At 37.6% G+C, this 15,456-nt stretch overlaps 1 long non-coding RNA gene across 2 annotated transcripts in view; it reads right to left on the minus strand.

The window, feature by feature from the left end:
* Positions 1-1,885: 1,885 nt before the first annotated feature.
* Positions 1,886-15,456, minus strand: part of LOC120099103 (uncharacterized) — a 32,124-nt gene continuing 18,553 nt past the window's right edge. For both annotated transcript variants that reach the window (XR_015645047.1, XR_015645048.1), the window contains exons 6-9: positions 15,192-15,326; positions 11,797-11,906; positions 2,801-3,038; positions 1,886-2,073 (exon numbers count right to left, since the gene is read on the minus strand). This is a non-coding gene — a long non-coding RNA (uncharacterized LOC120099103). The remainder of the gene's footprint in view (positions 2,074-2,800; positions 3,039-11,796; positions 11,907-15,191; positions 15,327-15,456) is intronic.

The following is a 15,456-nucleotide window of genomic DNA, read 5'->3' on the forward strand; positions in this document are numbered from 1 at the left end:
GACGTACAGATAGAGCCTTCTAAGACATATCCATCTACAATCAGTTGATTGCTGAGACATTCCTGTAACAGGCACTTAAGCCGCCAACTTTGACAGAAATCCAAGTGCTACCTAAAGCATCTATATATTGGAAAAAGTCACATGAAATACTTTAACAATTGGAAGAATTTCTCTCAAAATGAATGAAATCATGGCTGGTGCAAGAAATCTAGTCAGATTTATGGAACTAGTGATGTCATAAACCTTAAACTTTATCACATTAATTTACTAAATCTGCCACGCTTCTTACAAGATTCTAAATATTAGTATTATATCTACCAACAAGTGGGGCCATCATCCCTCATCAAAGAAGCCTCTTTGTAGAGAAAATGGAGACCATTACAGAAAAGAAAAACTGGACACAAAGTGCTTTGTGTAAAACCCAGCACCTGGGAGTACATGTACATTATAGCGAAAAATCTCTATAGCTCAGGGAACATTGTAAAAGAGGGATTACAAATACTTTAAGAGCCACCAGACTTTAATACTTTAAGTCTGTTTTCAAATTGCCTGTCATAAAGATGGGTGCAAAAACACAATGTTAGCAATATAAATGGACTAGTAAAACAGTGGAAAAAATTCATGTGTCAAAAGTTATAGGCATCTAAAGATGACCGTCAGAAGCTTAATTTTTACAGAAATGACCTGCATATGGATTGTCTAATACACACTGCACATCATGGAAACTTAATCACAAACACAAGAAAATGGACTCAAGTTGTATCCATATTTTTAGGATAAAAATATCCATAAATAAACACATATATAAAACAATATTGATGAGTTTGAGATTGCAGTGAGTGAAGGGAGAAAAAGCATATAGTGCTATAATTCATTTTTTTAATAATGCATAGGTGAAATACCCGTGTGGGGGGAAGGGGAGGAAATGGGGCTTATGGACAGGAAACCAGGAGGGGGATAACCTTTGAAATGTAAAGAAATATATCTAATAAAAATATTTAAAAAATTTAAAATAATAATACTAATAAATGAAAACATTTTGAACTTATTATAGTTGGGAGTTCAGGAGGGACCAAGAAAGAGTAAATATGGAAATTATCAATTATATTACTGGAGGTTTTCTCTAAGATTTGCATATCTCAATATTGTATTACAGACCATTTCCACATAGACAATGAATAAAAAATATTTCATGCTGAGGTCTCAGGTTATGCAGAGAGATAAAACAAATATACTGTATGCTTCTGTATATTTCTGAGTGTAGGTAATGTATAAGGATGAATATATGTGTGTATGAGTGCGTGTGTGTGTGTAAATGTAAAGCATGTTTATTTACATTTGAAAAGAGCATCCAGTATTGGTCTTTCTCAGTTTTTTTTGGGGGGGGGGCATAAGGTCTCTTTTGATCATTGCTGAACAACATGTCAGGAATATCTGGCCAATAAGCTTCTGTTAACTACTGTCTCCAACTCCCACCTTCATCCAGGTAGAAGCTTCTGGTCTAGAGATGCTTGTGCAACAATACTCAGTTTTGTTTGTGTTCTAAAGTATGTTTCGATGACCCAAATTCATGTCACAAAGCCTGTATCTCAGTTGCTTAAGCAGTGATCTTTTCAGGTCATTTTGTATAATCTAACAACCGTGATCCATCTCTAACTTCATATGTGTGATGATTAAATTTGATTGGTAATGGAATTTTATATAGAACTTTGTATGGCACAGAATTCTGGGCACAATTCTGAGGGATTATTTAATGTCATTAGTTTTGGCTGCACTTTAGAAACTGAGGTGGGAAAGCAAGTACTATAACTGGGCTGTAGAGGCAGAGACAGAAAAATGTCACTTTCCAAAGACTATGGCGAACCATGAACAAGGCACATTGGAGTGTAAGCAATAACACTTTTATTTATTTTAACATTTATTATGATAGCATATGAATGCTGAAGCAGGATCTTGTAATAATTGTTCTGCTATGATTAAGTGGAAGGTAGAAGGGAACATTAAAATAGAATGACCTTATAATGTCTTCAGTCATCTTCTACCACTTATATGTGGTAGTTGTTCTGTTCTGTCCTGTTAAATCAAACATAAAATGTCATTGTTAGACAAACATTCTCAGATGATAGATTCACTTCACTTCAGATAAGAGTAATCTTTCAGTATATTTTCTTAACTCTATACAAATAATTACTTGCATTATCAATGTATAGGAATTTGAGTGGTACTACCATATTAATCAGGTGCGTTTTAGCCTCTTTATCTTTCTTCACGTAGGTTTTGTAATGGATCCTGTGTCTTTTAATATTTATGCCAATGCTAAGCATTTGGCAAGATTGTCTCTCGTAGGAAATTAAACAAACATTATTATTTTTGCATTAAAATCAAAAAGCATGTTGACAGTGGTACAGGACTTAAACATGCAGAATCTCTAATGGATGTATAAATTAAAACATTGTTTCTAAATGATCTTATCAAAAATAATAATTTCATATGCATGAATCCTCTATGACTTAAAGACCATAGGAAGAGCTGCAATATTGTGGGATTCTTACAAAGGCTGAATACATAGTCTGTCATACTTACATGTATGGTACACAAGTATTTGTGTGTGTGTGTGTGTGTCTGTGTATATACATATGCACAAATTTAAGTATAATTTAATTAAAGTGGTAGTTAAAAAGTTTTTCCATACTCTAATATCATTTTGTGCCCAATACTGCTCTCATATTTATAAATTTATGAAATAAGTGAATGATGTCATCCTTCCATTAATTTGATGACTAAATAAATCTTGGATCACCTGTAGGACCTTCCTCCTGCAGAGCAATGGATGAAATTTTTAATTTTACACCATTATTGCATGTTTTCCTGTTGTGGCCAGCTAGGAATTCTTTCATAATAGGTGATTTGCCAGAAGAGTTTATTGAATCTGCACAAGTCTTTAAATCCTCAGATCTTCTGTCAATATGTTTATTAAATATATCATCATTTCCAAATATTTGATGATAGTTGTCGATCATGATTTGTGTAATGGACATCTGTAACAACACAAGGCAAAACAAGATTGTCATTTCACATGGTTTACAAAATTGAAATTTAAAAGTGACATCCAAAACTATGAGGAAAATAACAGTTGCCACAGATAGGAACGCATGATATGAAGTTTCTGAAATGGAGACTCTAAGTTTTCTGCATTTTACTAAAACTTGTCAAAATTTAAGGCATACTGCAAAGAATAGAAGAACTACTTAACCAAAGCAACATTTCAAACCTGATGTGCTCCCAAACACTGTGAGTTAATCTAATTAATGACTGTCTTTCGTTGACATTTTTAGGGGGTAGGGGGATTGGGGGTTTCTGTTAGGATGTTTTGAATGGGATGCCATTCTAGTTCCAGGCATGGCAATACCCTCTTTGTGACAACTTTCTGGTGGCTTAAGTCCCTTGGCCCTCCTGATGAAAGTATGCCATTGCCTATAATTTGGAATTACAAAATACATGTGCCCATTTTCAGTGTACTTTCTCTGCTACATTTTTCCTTCCCAAGAAAAGAGACATCAGGTTTCAGCTTGCTGTTTTTTTTTTTCCTTTCTACAGACATGCTCCTCTGTCATGACATTGAAGTGCTATACTCTCTCAGCATTTCTAAGTCCCAAAGAACCACTTACTTGAATAAGTTTCCCTGGTCATATTGTTTTGTTTTTTATTGATTATTTTATTTATTTATATTTCAAATGTTATCCCCCTTCACAGTTCACCTCCACAAACCCTGTATCTCCTCCCCCTGCCTCTATTACAGTGCTCCCTCCCTCACCTATACACTCTGGCCTCAACACCCTAGCATTCCCTAACCCTGGGTCATCAAGCTCCCTTAGGACTAAGCAGCTTCCCTCCTAGTGATGCCAAATAAGGCCATGCTCTGCTACATATTCAGCTGGAGCCATGGGTTTCCCCATGTGCAATCTTTATTTAGTGTTTTAGATCCTGGTCTTTTATTAAGGCAAAACAAATGTGCCTGAGAAAAGAAGTTGGTGAGAAAAGGGAGTTTAATGGAGAAAGTGCCTCCATCAGATTGACCTAATGTATAGAGAAGTCTAAGGGATATTGTCCTGATTAACCTTGGAATTTGTAGGGCCCAGATCTCCAGGATGGTGCCACCCTTGAGCTATTAGTCAGAAAATGAAAGATATGAGGTACAAGGCAAGAGGCAGAACTCCTACTCAGCTTCTACTTCAGTTCTTGAATCCAGGTTCCTGCCCTGCTTCAGTTTAGGCCCTGATATTTCTCAGGAGTTAACTAGTAACTCCAAGTATATCATGGAGTGTAACCTGTCTTCCATAAGTTGCTTTTATCAGTGTTTTGTCACAGCAATCATAGAAATTATAACACTTCCTAAATTGAGCAACACTGATAAGTTACTTTTCTTCTGAGATGATGGCTTAGGTTAAGTCAACTCTACTCATCACATATTTCTTACCAGCATGCAGCTAAGTTTATGTTTGCGCAGTCCTGCACAAGATAGTCATATTTTATATGCAGCTTGTACAGAATAGTTTTGCTTGTTTCTCTTCATGCTTGACCATACAAAAGAATATATTTGAAAAGAACTGCCCATAACAGAAGAATCACTAATAGCTATTAGGAGTGAAAACTGAATTTTGTTGCTTCATTTGGACATGCACTTTGATACAGGCTTGGATTTTACATTTCCAGGAGCTTGGTAATAAGAAATTACCTATAAAAGGTAGGTTTCTAGTCCAAGCCAAGTTGAGTCCTGGGTGAGAATACTATTCATGTGTGTGACATCACTAATTCGTCCTTCCTGTGGACTTAATCCCTGGAAACTACTAGTTAAAATGTACCCTGCTTTCTTTCATTTTTTACTCTTTTGTTGCCTTTTATCCTTTTCAAAACGTATGTCTGTTTTTGTATCTCTTTAAATTTATCATCATGCTCACAAGTAACTCTCATTTTATTTTTCAATCCTTACAACTATCTCTTGATAACAATCCCACCTCGCAAAACTTCAAAAATTAAAATTAAAGTTTTAAAGTTAAATTAAAAATCAAACAAAAAATTAAAATCCTTTTAAAAATGCAGTCTGTGAGATGTGTTGTGCTATACTATGTCACAAATTATACCCTTTTGTCCAAACAGGTTTACTTGCAAATGTACATTGAAATAAGTCACTGGTCTGCTTCAAGCCCTTTGGATTTTGCTACACCATCAATACCGGAACCTCCCAGACATGCCTCTCCTTATATATCCTAGCTTGCTGTAGCCTTTAAATCATTGTGATCCTTCAGCTTTGAATCTGCAGGATCTCCCCCTTCATATGCTCCAGCAGCAGGATCTAGGCCCCCTACATATATGTAGCAGATGTGCAGCTTGATCTTAGGTATGTACCCTAAGTATTAGTGTGCGGGCTAGCTCTGACTCTGTTGTCTACCACTTGATTGCTTTCTTTTAGCTGGGCTGCTTTGTCTAGCTTCAATGGGAGGAGATGCACTTATTCCTGTTGTGAATTGATGTATGTGAGTGAGTTGGTGTTCATGGAAGTTCTGCACTACTAAGATGAAGGAAAATGGAGGGAAGAAGGGGTCGTGAAGATGGGACTTGGAGAAAGGGACTGTAATCAGGATATAGAGTAAATAAATAAGTGAGTAAATATTTTTTTCTTTATTAACTTGAGTATTTCTTATTTACGTTTCGATAGTTATTCCCTTTCCCTGTTTCCGGGCCAACATCTCCCGATCCCCTCCCCCTCCCCTTCAACATAGGTGTTCCCCTCCCCATCCTCCCCCCATTACGGTCCTCTCCACTACAGTCACGTTCACTGGGGGTTCAGTCTTAGCAGAACCAAGGGCTTCCTCTACCACTGGTGCTCTTACTAAGTTATTCATTGCTACATATGAGGTTGGAGGCCAGGGTCAGTTCATGTATAGTCTTTGGGCAGTGGCTTAGTCCCTGGAAGCTCTGTTTGGTTGGCATTGTTGTTCATATGGGGTCTCAAGCCCCTTCCAGCTCTTCCAGTCCTTTCTCTTATTCCTTCAATGGGAGTCCCCTTCTCAGTTCAGTGGTTTGCTGCTGGCATTCGCCTCTGTATTTGCTGTATTCTGGCTGTGTCTCTCAGGAGAGATCAAACATCCGGTTCCTGTCGGCCTGCACTCCTTTGGTCCATTCATCTTGTCTAATTGGGTGGCTGTATATGTATGGGCCACATGTGGGGCAGGCTCTGAATGGGTGTTCCTTCTGCCTCTGTTTTAATCTTTGCCTCCCTATTCCCTGTCAAGGGTATTCTTGTTTCCCTTTTAAAGAAGGAGTGACGCATTCGCAATTTGATCATAGGTCTTGAGTTTCATGTGTTCGGTGCATCTAGTGTAATTCAAGCATTTGGGCTAATAGCCACTTATCAATGAGTGCATACCATGTGTGTTTTTCTGTGATTGGTTTACCTCACACAGGATGATATTTTCCAGTTCCCTCCAGTTGCCTATGAATTTCATAAAGTCATTGTTTCTGATAGCTGAGTAGTATTCCATTGTGTAAATGTACCACACTTTCTGTATCCATTCCTTTGTTGAAGGGCATCTGGGTTCATTCCAGCTTCTGGTTATTATAAATAAGGCTGCTATGAACATAGTGGAGCACATGTCTTTTTTATATGTTGGGACATCTTTTGGGTATAGCTGGGTCCTCAGGTAGTTCAATATCCAATTTTCTGAGGAACCTCTAGACTGATTTCCCGAATGGCTTTACCAGTCTGCAATCCCACCAACAATGGAGGAGTGTTCCTCTTCCTCCACATCCTTGCCAGCATTTGCTGTCACCTGAGTTTTGATCTTAGCCATTCTCACTGGTGTGAGGTGAAATCTCAGGGTTGTTTTGATTTGCATTTCCCTTATGACTAAAAATGTTGAACATTTCTTTAGGTGTTTCTCAGCCATTCAGCATTTCTCAGCTGTGAATTCTTTGTTTAGCTCTGAACCCCATTTTTTTTATTAACTTAAGTATTTCTTATATACATTTCGAGTGTTATTCCCTTTCCCGGTTTCCGGGCAAACATCCCCCTCCCCCCTCCCCTTCCTTATGGGTGTTCCCCTCCCAACCCTCCCCCCATTGCCGCCCTCCCCCCATAGACTAGTTCACTGGGGTTTCAGTCTTAGCAGGACCCAGGGCTTCCCCTTCCACTGGTGCTCTTACTAGGATATTCATTGCTACCTATGGGGTCAGAGTCCAGGGTCAGTCCATGTATAGTCTTTAGGTAGTGGCTTAGTCCCTGGAAGCTCTGGTTGCTTGGCATTGTTGTACTTTTGGGGTCTCGAGCCCCTTCAAGCTCTTCCAGTTCTTTCTCTGATTCCTTCAATAGGGGACCTATTCTCAGTTCAGTGGTTTGCTGCTGGCATTCGCCTCTGTATTTGCTGTATTCTGGCTGTGTCTCTCAGGAGCGATCTACATCCGGCTCCTGTCGGTCTGCACTTCTTTGCTTCATCCATCTTGTCTAATAGGGTGGCTGTATATGTATGGGCCAAATGTGGGGCAGGCTCTGAATGGGTTTTCCTTCAGTCTCTGTTTTAATCTTTGCCTCTCTCTTCCTTGCCAAGGGTATTCTTTTTCCTCATTTAAAGAAGGAGTGAAGCATTCACATTTTGATCATCCGTCTTGAGTTTCGTTTGTTCTAGGGATCTAGGGTAATTCAAGCATTTGGGCTAATAGCCACTTATCAATGAGTGCATACCATGTATGTCTTTCTGTGATTGGGTTAGCTCACTCAGGATGATATTTTCCAGTTCCAACCATTTGCCTACGAATTTCATAAACACGTTGTTTTTGATAGCTGAGTAATATTCCATTGTGTAGATGTACCACATTTTCTGTATCCATTCCTCTGTTGAAGGGCATCTGGGTTCTTTCCATTTTCTGGCTACTATAAATAAGGCTGCGATGAACATAGTGGAGCACGTGTCTCTTTTATATGTTGAGGCATCTTTTGGGTATATGCCCAAGAGAGGTATAGCTGGATCCTCAGGCAGTTCAATGTCCAATTTTCTGAGGAACCTCCAGACTGATTTCCAGAATGGTTTTACCAGTCTGCAATCCCACCAACAATGGAGGAGTGTTCCTCTTTCTCCACATCCTCGCCAGCATCTGCTGTCACCTGAGTTTTTGATCTTAGCCAATCGCACTGGTGTGAGGTGAAATCTCAGGGTTGTTTTGATTTGCATTTCCCTTATGACTAAAGATGTTGAACATTTCTTTAGGTGTTTCTCAGCCATTCGGCATTCCTCAGCTGTGAATTCTTTGTTTAGCTCTGAACCCCATTTTTTAATAGGGTTATTTGTTTCCCTGCGGTCTAACTTCTTGAGTTCTTTGTATATTTTGGATATAAGGCCTCTATCTGTTGTAGGATTGGTAAAGATCTTTTCCCAATCTGTTGGTTGCCGTTTTGTCCTAACCACAGTGTCCTTTGCCTTACAGAAGCTTTGCAGTTTTATGAGATCCCATTTGTCAATTCTTGATCTTAGAGCATAAGCCATTGGTGTTTTGTTCAGGAAATTTTTTCCAGTGCCCATGTGTTCCAGATGCTTCCCTAGTTTTTCTTCTATTAGTTTGAGTGTGTCTGGTTTGATGTGGAGGTCCTTGATCCACTTGGACTTAAGCTTTGTACAGGGTGATAAGCATGGATCGATCTGCATTCTTCTACATGTTGCCCTCCAGTTGAACCAGCACCATTTGCTGAAAATGCTATCTTTTTTCCATTGGATGGTTTTGGCTCCTTTGTCAAAAATCAAGTGACCATAGGTGTGTGGGTTCATTTCTGGGTCTTCAATTCTATTCCATTGGTCTATCTGTCTGTCTCTGTACCAATACCATGCAGTTTTTATCACTATTGCTCTGTAATACTGCTTGAGTCCAGGGATAGTGATTCCCCCTGAAGTCCTTTTATTGTTGAGGATAGCTTTAGCTATCCTGGGTTTTTTGTTATTCCAGATGAATTTGCAAATTGTTCTGTCTAACTCTTTGAAGAATTGGATTGGTATTTTGATGGGGATTGCATTGAATCTGTAGATTGCTTTTGGTAAAATGGCCATTTTTACTATATTAATCCTGCCAATCCATGAGCATGGGAGATCTTTCCATCTTCTGAGGTCTTCTTCAATTTCTTTCCTCAGTGTCTTGAAGTTCTTATTGTACAGATCTTTTACTTGCTTGGTTAAAGTCACACCGAGGTACTTTATATTATTTGGGTCTATTATGAAGGGTGTCGTTTCCCTAATTTCTTTCTCGGCTTGTTTCTCTTTTGTATAGAGGAAGGCAACTGATTTATTTGAGTTAATTTTATACCCAGCCACTTTGCTGAAGTTGTTTATCAGCTTTAGTAGTTCTCTGGTGGAACTTTTGGGATCACTTAAATATACTATCATGTCATCTGCAAATAGTGATATTTTGACCTCTTCTTTTCCGATCTGTATCCCTTTGATCTCCTTTTGTTGTCTGATTGCTCTGGCTAGAACTTCAAGAACTATATTGAATAAGTAGGGAGAGAGTGGGCAGCCTTGTCTAGTCCCTGATTTTAGTGGGATTGCTTCAATAGGGTTGTTTGTCTCCCTGCGGCCTAACTTCTTGAGTTCTTTGTATATTTTGGATATAAGCCTTCTATCTGTTGTAGGATTGGTAAAGATCTTTTCCCAATCTGTTGGTTGCCATTTTGTCCTAACCACAGTGTCCTTTGCCTTACAGACGCTTTGCAGTTTTATGAGATCCCATTTGTCGATTCTGGATCTTAGAGCATAAGCCATTGCTTTTTTGTTCAGGAAATTTTCTCCAGTGTCCATGTGTTCGAGATGCTTCCACACTTTTTCTTCTATTAGTTTGAGTGTATCTGGTTTGATGTGGAGGTCCTTGAGACCTGAGGAACTTAAAACTGCACCTGAATACATTAGTGGTAAAGTAATTGAAAGTATACAAAATAATATACACCAATTTGTCACCTACATACACACACACACAGAGACAAATATGCACACACACACATATGAAATACATATACATAAATATATATGATATGTACTTTTATATGACCATTATTTCACTTGATGTAAATATTTAATAATATAATGGTCTAATTACTGTGAAAAACAACTATTATATACTCCCAAAATAGGGCTGGAATGAAAAAAAAAAACAAGCAAAACCTGGGTAAATAGGATTATTTTAAACTTCACTCTAGTCTTCTTTGACTACCATTATATGTGAAGCATTCTGTTAGGCAAAATCAATATCTATGAAGAAAGAACAAAAGAAAGACTGAAATGATTCACTTATTTTAAACTCTATTAACCATCTTTCTTCCCAAATCTTCTTGAAACAGATCAATATATATTCCACTCCACTCCAGAAAATGGAATCCTAGGGTTTCCTTTTACAGAAATGATCTTTCCAAAGTGTTCCTACTTCCTGCATTACAATGAGAATTTTGTTCCCAAAGGCAAAAGTCAGATCCCCTACCTTTCTTGATACATCACTCCCAAACCATGCGTCCTTTGTAGTCTGATCCCACAAAACATAAGGAGCTATCTGGATAGATAACCTGTGAGTGTCTAAATTATTCGTGGATGAGTCTCTTATTATTACTAATATGCAAATGAGATGCTTTAGAAGGAGAAAGTTTGCCTGAGGAATCTACAGTAGAAGTCTAAACAAAGAAAAGGGATAGTTTTATTTTAAACCATCTGAAAACTAATGTTAGTTACAAAACTAACTATGAAGAAAACAGGGCAAATGTTTTGTAGACCAACTCATAGTATAACCAGAATTCAAAAGAAGCATAATATACAGCTAGAGTACTACATAAAATATTTTCTGCGAATCATTTTACTGTATAAAATCATGGGAACATTTTAAAAGTATGAATGATTTTCTATGTAATAGATATTTGACTGCTTCCTACAGAAGCCAGAGGAAGGTGTCGGGATATTGGTATTAGAATGAATGAGATTGTTGCAGACCATGTGTGTTCTGTGTATAAAAACATCTAGTGTTATTAAACATCAATCCATCTTCCCAAGCAACATGGAGTGGAGACACATTTAATATCTAATGTAGTATAAATCCATGTAACATTCTTGTGACACTCTAGAATATAAAGAGCAGAAAGCACTCTAGTCACCTTACACAATGCGATTATAAAAGCTTCACTATAGCAAGACAGAGATGCATGGCACCTGGGTAGCATGTGGAGCTCAATGCTCCTGTTACACATAAAATCATTCTCTGAAGTATTGCACAGAAAAAAAGATTCAAAGAAGTCAAAGCTATACCTGATCTAGACTGTTCAAGGTAGTTATATCTGAGAAAGAAGTATTCAGTAATAGCATCATGTTCTAATCAATGACATATATTAAGCATGTGGTATATTCACAGTAACACGGTAATAATACTAGGATGCAAATAATCCACAGGTATTATACACACAGGTATTCTTTTAATTTGTTTCACACAGGAACTATACCAATACTGTACGCTGACCTGCACACAAGGTGTTGCATAGGCTGTCTTCTAAACTGTGACAGTTATAAAGGAGAGGACACCCAGGTGGGATTACAGACATGGTTCAACACTCTAGTTTGAGAAATGAACGTGTTTAAAAAGTGGCAATACGTGTCTGTGCTAAGGAAACCTCTTGGCATGGGACATCACTCCAGCTTATAATACTGTAAACACAAGCCTACGTACCTTACAAAAAACAATGGTTCTATATTGGTATAGTTCCCCAAGTGGTTTCTGTATCATTACCTTTGGATGGCATTAATTTTTCCAACCAGAGTTCCTTCATCTGGGATGCTAAGTCAATTCTCATATAAGTCAGAAGTAAGTAAACTTCCTTCAATGTTTGCAATGAAGTCCTTTGTTTAAATGAAAATAAAAAAGTGATGGTCAATGTACATTTTAGAAAGAACATGAAAAGCATTTTTGTTTAAAATTAGCAGTTTAGACCAGTGATTCTCAACTTGGGAGTCATAATCCATTAGGGGTTCACATATCATATATCTTCCATGTCATATATTCTCTCCATTTTTCTTTATAATTCTTACCAATAACAAAATTTTAATTGTGAGAAAGCAGCAAAATGATGTAATGGTTAGTAATTACCAAGCCATAAGGAAATATATTAGTGTTACAGTATTAGGATGGCTGAGAATCACTGGTTGAAAGCATGTTACATAAAAGACTCCCAAACTTCTATCTCCCCAGAATCTTGGATCAAATGTGGAACCTATATGCAGGACCTTGTGTTTTCATCCCTAAGACTAGAATCAATGAAGCAGTGTCCTAGTTGCTATAGCAATGAAACAAACCTATGGTCTGTTCAAATTGCCTCTCCTGACTTCTAGTCCACACCATGACTTGCAATCATAGATCTGCACTCCACTTCCCAGCCCAAAGCTCTCTCTGCCTTGAAAAACGCCAGATGCTATGTGGAATATCCAGACAGGAACCTATCATAACTGCCCTCTGAGAGTCTCCACCCAGCAGCTGACTGAAACAGGCTATGTAGAGCCACAGCCAAAAATTGGATCTTATGGATCAATCAAGGGCTTGTATGGAAGAAATGGGGGAGAGATTCCATGACCTGGAGGAGATAGGAACTCCACAGGAAGAGCTACAGAATCAACTACGCAGCACCACTTGGAGCTGTCAAAGGCTGAATTAACATCTAAAAATCCTGCAGAAGCTGCAGCATGACCTACAGCACAATTTCTAGCAAATGTAAAGCTTAGTCTCCTTGTGGGTCCCCCAACATGTGGAGCAGGGGCTATCTGTAAGCTGTTGACTGTGAAAACCTGTCCCTACCTGGCCTTAGGGGGAGAAGATGTGGTAAACCTGAAGAGAGTTGATGTGTCTGGGTAGGAGGACAACCCAAGGGTCCCAATTCAGCTCAGGGAAGGAGAGAGACCCTGTGAGGGGAGAGTAAGTAGGGGGCAGCATACAAGACATAAAATGAACAAACAAAAAATGTAAAATGATGACGACAACGATGACCATGATGATGATGGCTTAAAAATCCACCAAAATAATCAAACCAAAACCAAAGTCCTCTTCTTGGAATAGGCCACTATCAAAAAATGACAGCACCCAAAATTAACTCATCCTGACTGTATAATTGTTGAATCTATACTTTAGGCTCACACAGCGTAAAGCTGTTGTATACACATACACCTTGGCTTATAGACCCAGCAGGAAGAGTGGTGAAGCTTACTTATTTTCCATGTGAGAAAGTCTCACAGTTTCATGTCTTTTTCTTAAAATTTGTAAATATTCAACTATCTAAATTTAGTTGTAAGCATCAGATTGTTTGAAGAACAGAAACTGTCTTTTGCATGAAATACAACAATGAACTTTCATGTTGTACTAAGGATAGCAAGCCATAAAAATGGAAGAATCCCAGGTGCCCTTGTACCTGTAAATTGCTTTGAATACACATGGCTAACTTCAGTGAGGTCTTAAGATTCTGTCAGTGAGAATCAGACACACTTGGCAAGCTCAAAGGCCAAGGAAGGATCATTCAGTGCCTTTGCCTAATGTTAGTAAGCATAGTTAATCCCAGAGCATTATTTTTACTATTTATGTCTGGGCCATAGCTTCACAGACTTCTGAAAGGTGAAATCAGATCATGGCCCAAGTGAAAAAAAACACTGATATTTGCTCTAGAGTCACTGCAGCTCCCTGGCAAGTTAGGAGTGTTAGTGTGTTAGACAAGTTAAAAGTAGGTTAGGCTAATACTTGAATATTTGACATGGAATTAGAATGGCAATATCTGGCAAAAGTGAAAGTGCTGGATTATTTTTTGATTTAGAAGAAAAACAACTTCTTGTATATACAAGACAGAGGGTAATATTCAACATGAATAGCCTATTGTAGGTGAGTGTTGGACTTGTCAATTTGAACTGTTATTTTTGAAGGATATTTTTTGGTAAGTATTATTTAATACATTCATTTGATAAAGCACTTTTTACCACCATTATAACTTGTTCAGCTATTAATTCACAGCTATAACTGAGAGGAATAAAGTAGTCATTGAACTTTTTTTCTGTTTTAGCTTCCAAATACATTTTCTTCCCTAATCCATTTTTTCCCCAATTTGTAACATCATGGTTTTATTGGACTTCTGTTCCCCAAAGCATTGTGGTGAATGGTCCTCTATTACTTTGTGTTTCCTTCTATCAATATCTTTCTCAAGCCTGGCATCTTAAGTAAATATTGGGACACTTCCCTTCCAGAGATCAACTCACTATTTTACTTACTGTTTGTCCTGGCCTGTATCATGAATCCTAACTTTTGTGTTTTGAAGAAATATTTTTTCACCATATTTCTGAGACTTTTATATCCTTATTCTGTGACTTCTTAATTTCAACTATGTCTACAGATGCTTTCACATTTAAAAACCCAAGCATATTTCTACATTCTTCCATAATTTACTCTGTAAATATGACTACTATGCATGGGTTTACTGCACTTTAAATTGATTACACGAATACAAACAAGGTTACCAGAAAATTCTTCTCTAAAATACCTAAGAAATTGGCAGTAATGCTCATGTGTCAGAGAGGATAAATTTGTTCACAAACAGCATAAATTCCTATCACACCTATAGTGCTAAAAGAGGTGTTGGATACTAAAGATATGTTTCCAAAGAAGTTTAACAACTCATTTAAAATAGATTAAGCCATATTAGATGGCATTTAAATATAGTCCACTAGGATAAATGATGTTAATATATATAAAAAAAACAGTGTGTTCATCTAATTCATTGATCATTTAAAGGAAAAGCCTACAGATATTTTTAAGTATTGAGTAATTTCAGAGGCAATGATATTAAGGGAGATTCAGAGAAATGTGGAGTCATAAAGAAGCTGCAAGACTTTACAGTTGGGTAATTAGTGGGGCACTTCCATAGAATTATTTCCTCCAACATACTGGTGGGTTTGAATCTTTGATGCAGTCAGTGCAAAACATGGGAATGGTATTTCTTCTCTTTTTCTTTCAATTACATTATTCAAAATATAGTAGAACTTATTTCTGTTTTAAAATGATCTTACTCTCGTAGATCGGATATCTGAACATTCCTCAGTTTGATTAAATAGCTTACTGAGGAGAAAGGTGCTATAGAAAGCCAAAATGATACTCACAAGTTTTGGAGCAGGCAGCTTTCTGTCGACATAAATGTTTGTAAGAGTTTTGCCAAATAAGCATTTCTTTCTTGGTGGTGTTGGATCAGAATAAACTGGTGGCTTGGTATGCATATATATAGCCTTTCTGTTTCTCTGCATATAAGAAAGAAGGGAAATCATTTTTGAAACTGAACTCTCTTTAACCTTGTATATCCTTTGCATTTATCACACCAAATCAAAAAGAGATATGTGTTAAAGTACTAGAAGCATAGAAAACATCAAG

This window comes from Rattus norvegicus, chromosome 1 (assembly GCF_021556685.1).
Source record: "Rattus norvegicus strain SHRSP/BbbUtx chromosome 1, alternate assembly SHRSP_T2T, whole genome shotgun sequence".
Taxonomy (NCBI): domain Eukaryota; kingdom Metazoa; phylum Chordata; class Mammalia; order Rodentia; family Muridae; genus Rattus; species Rattus norvegicus.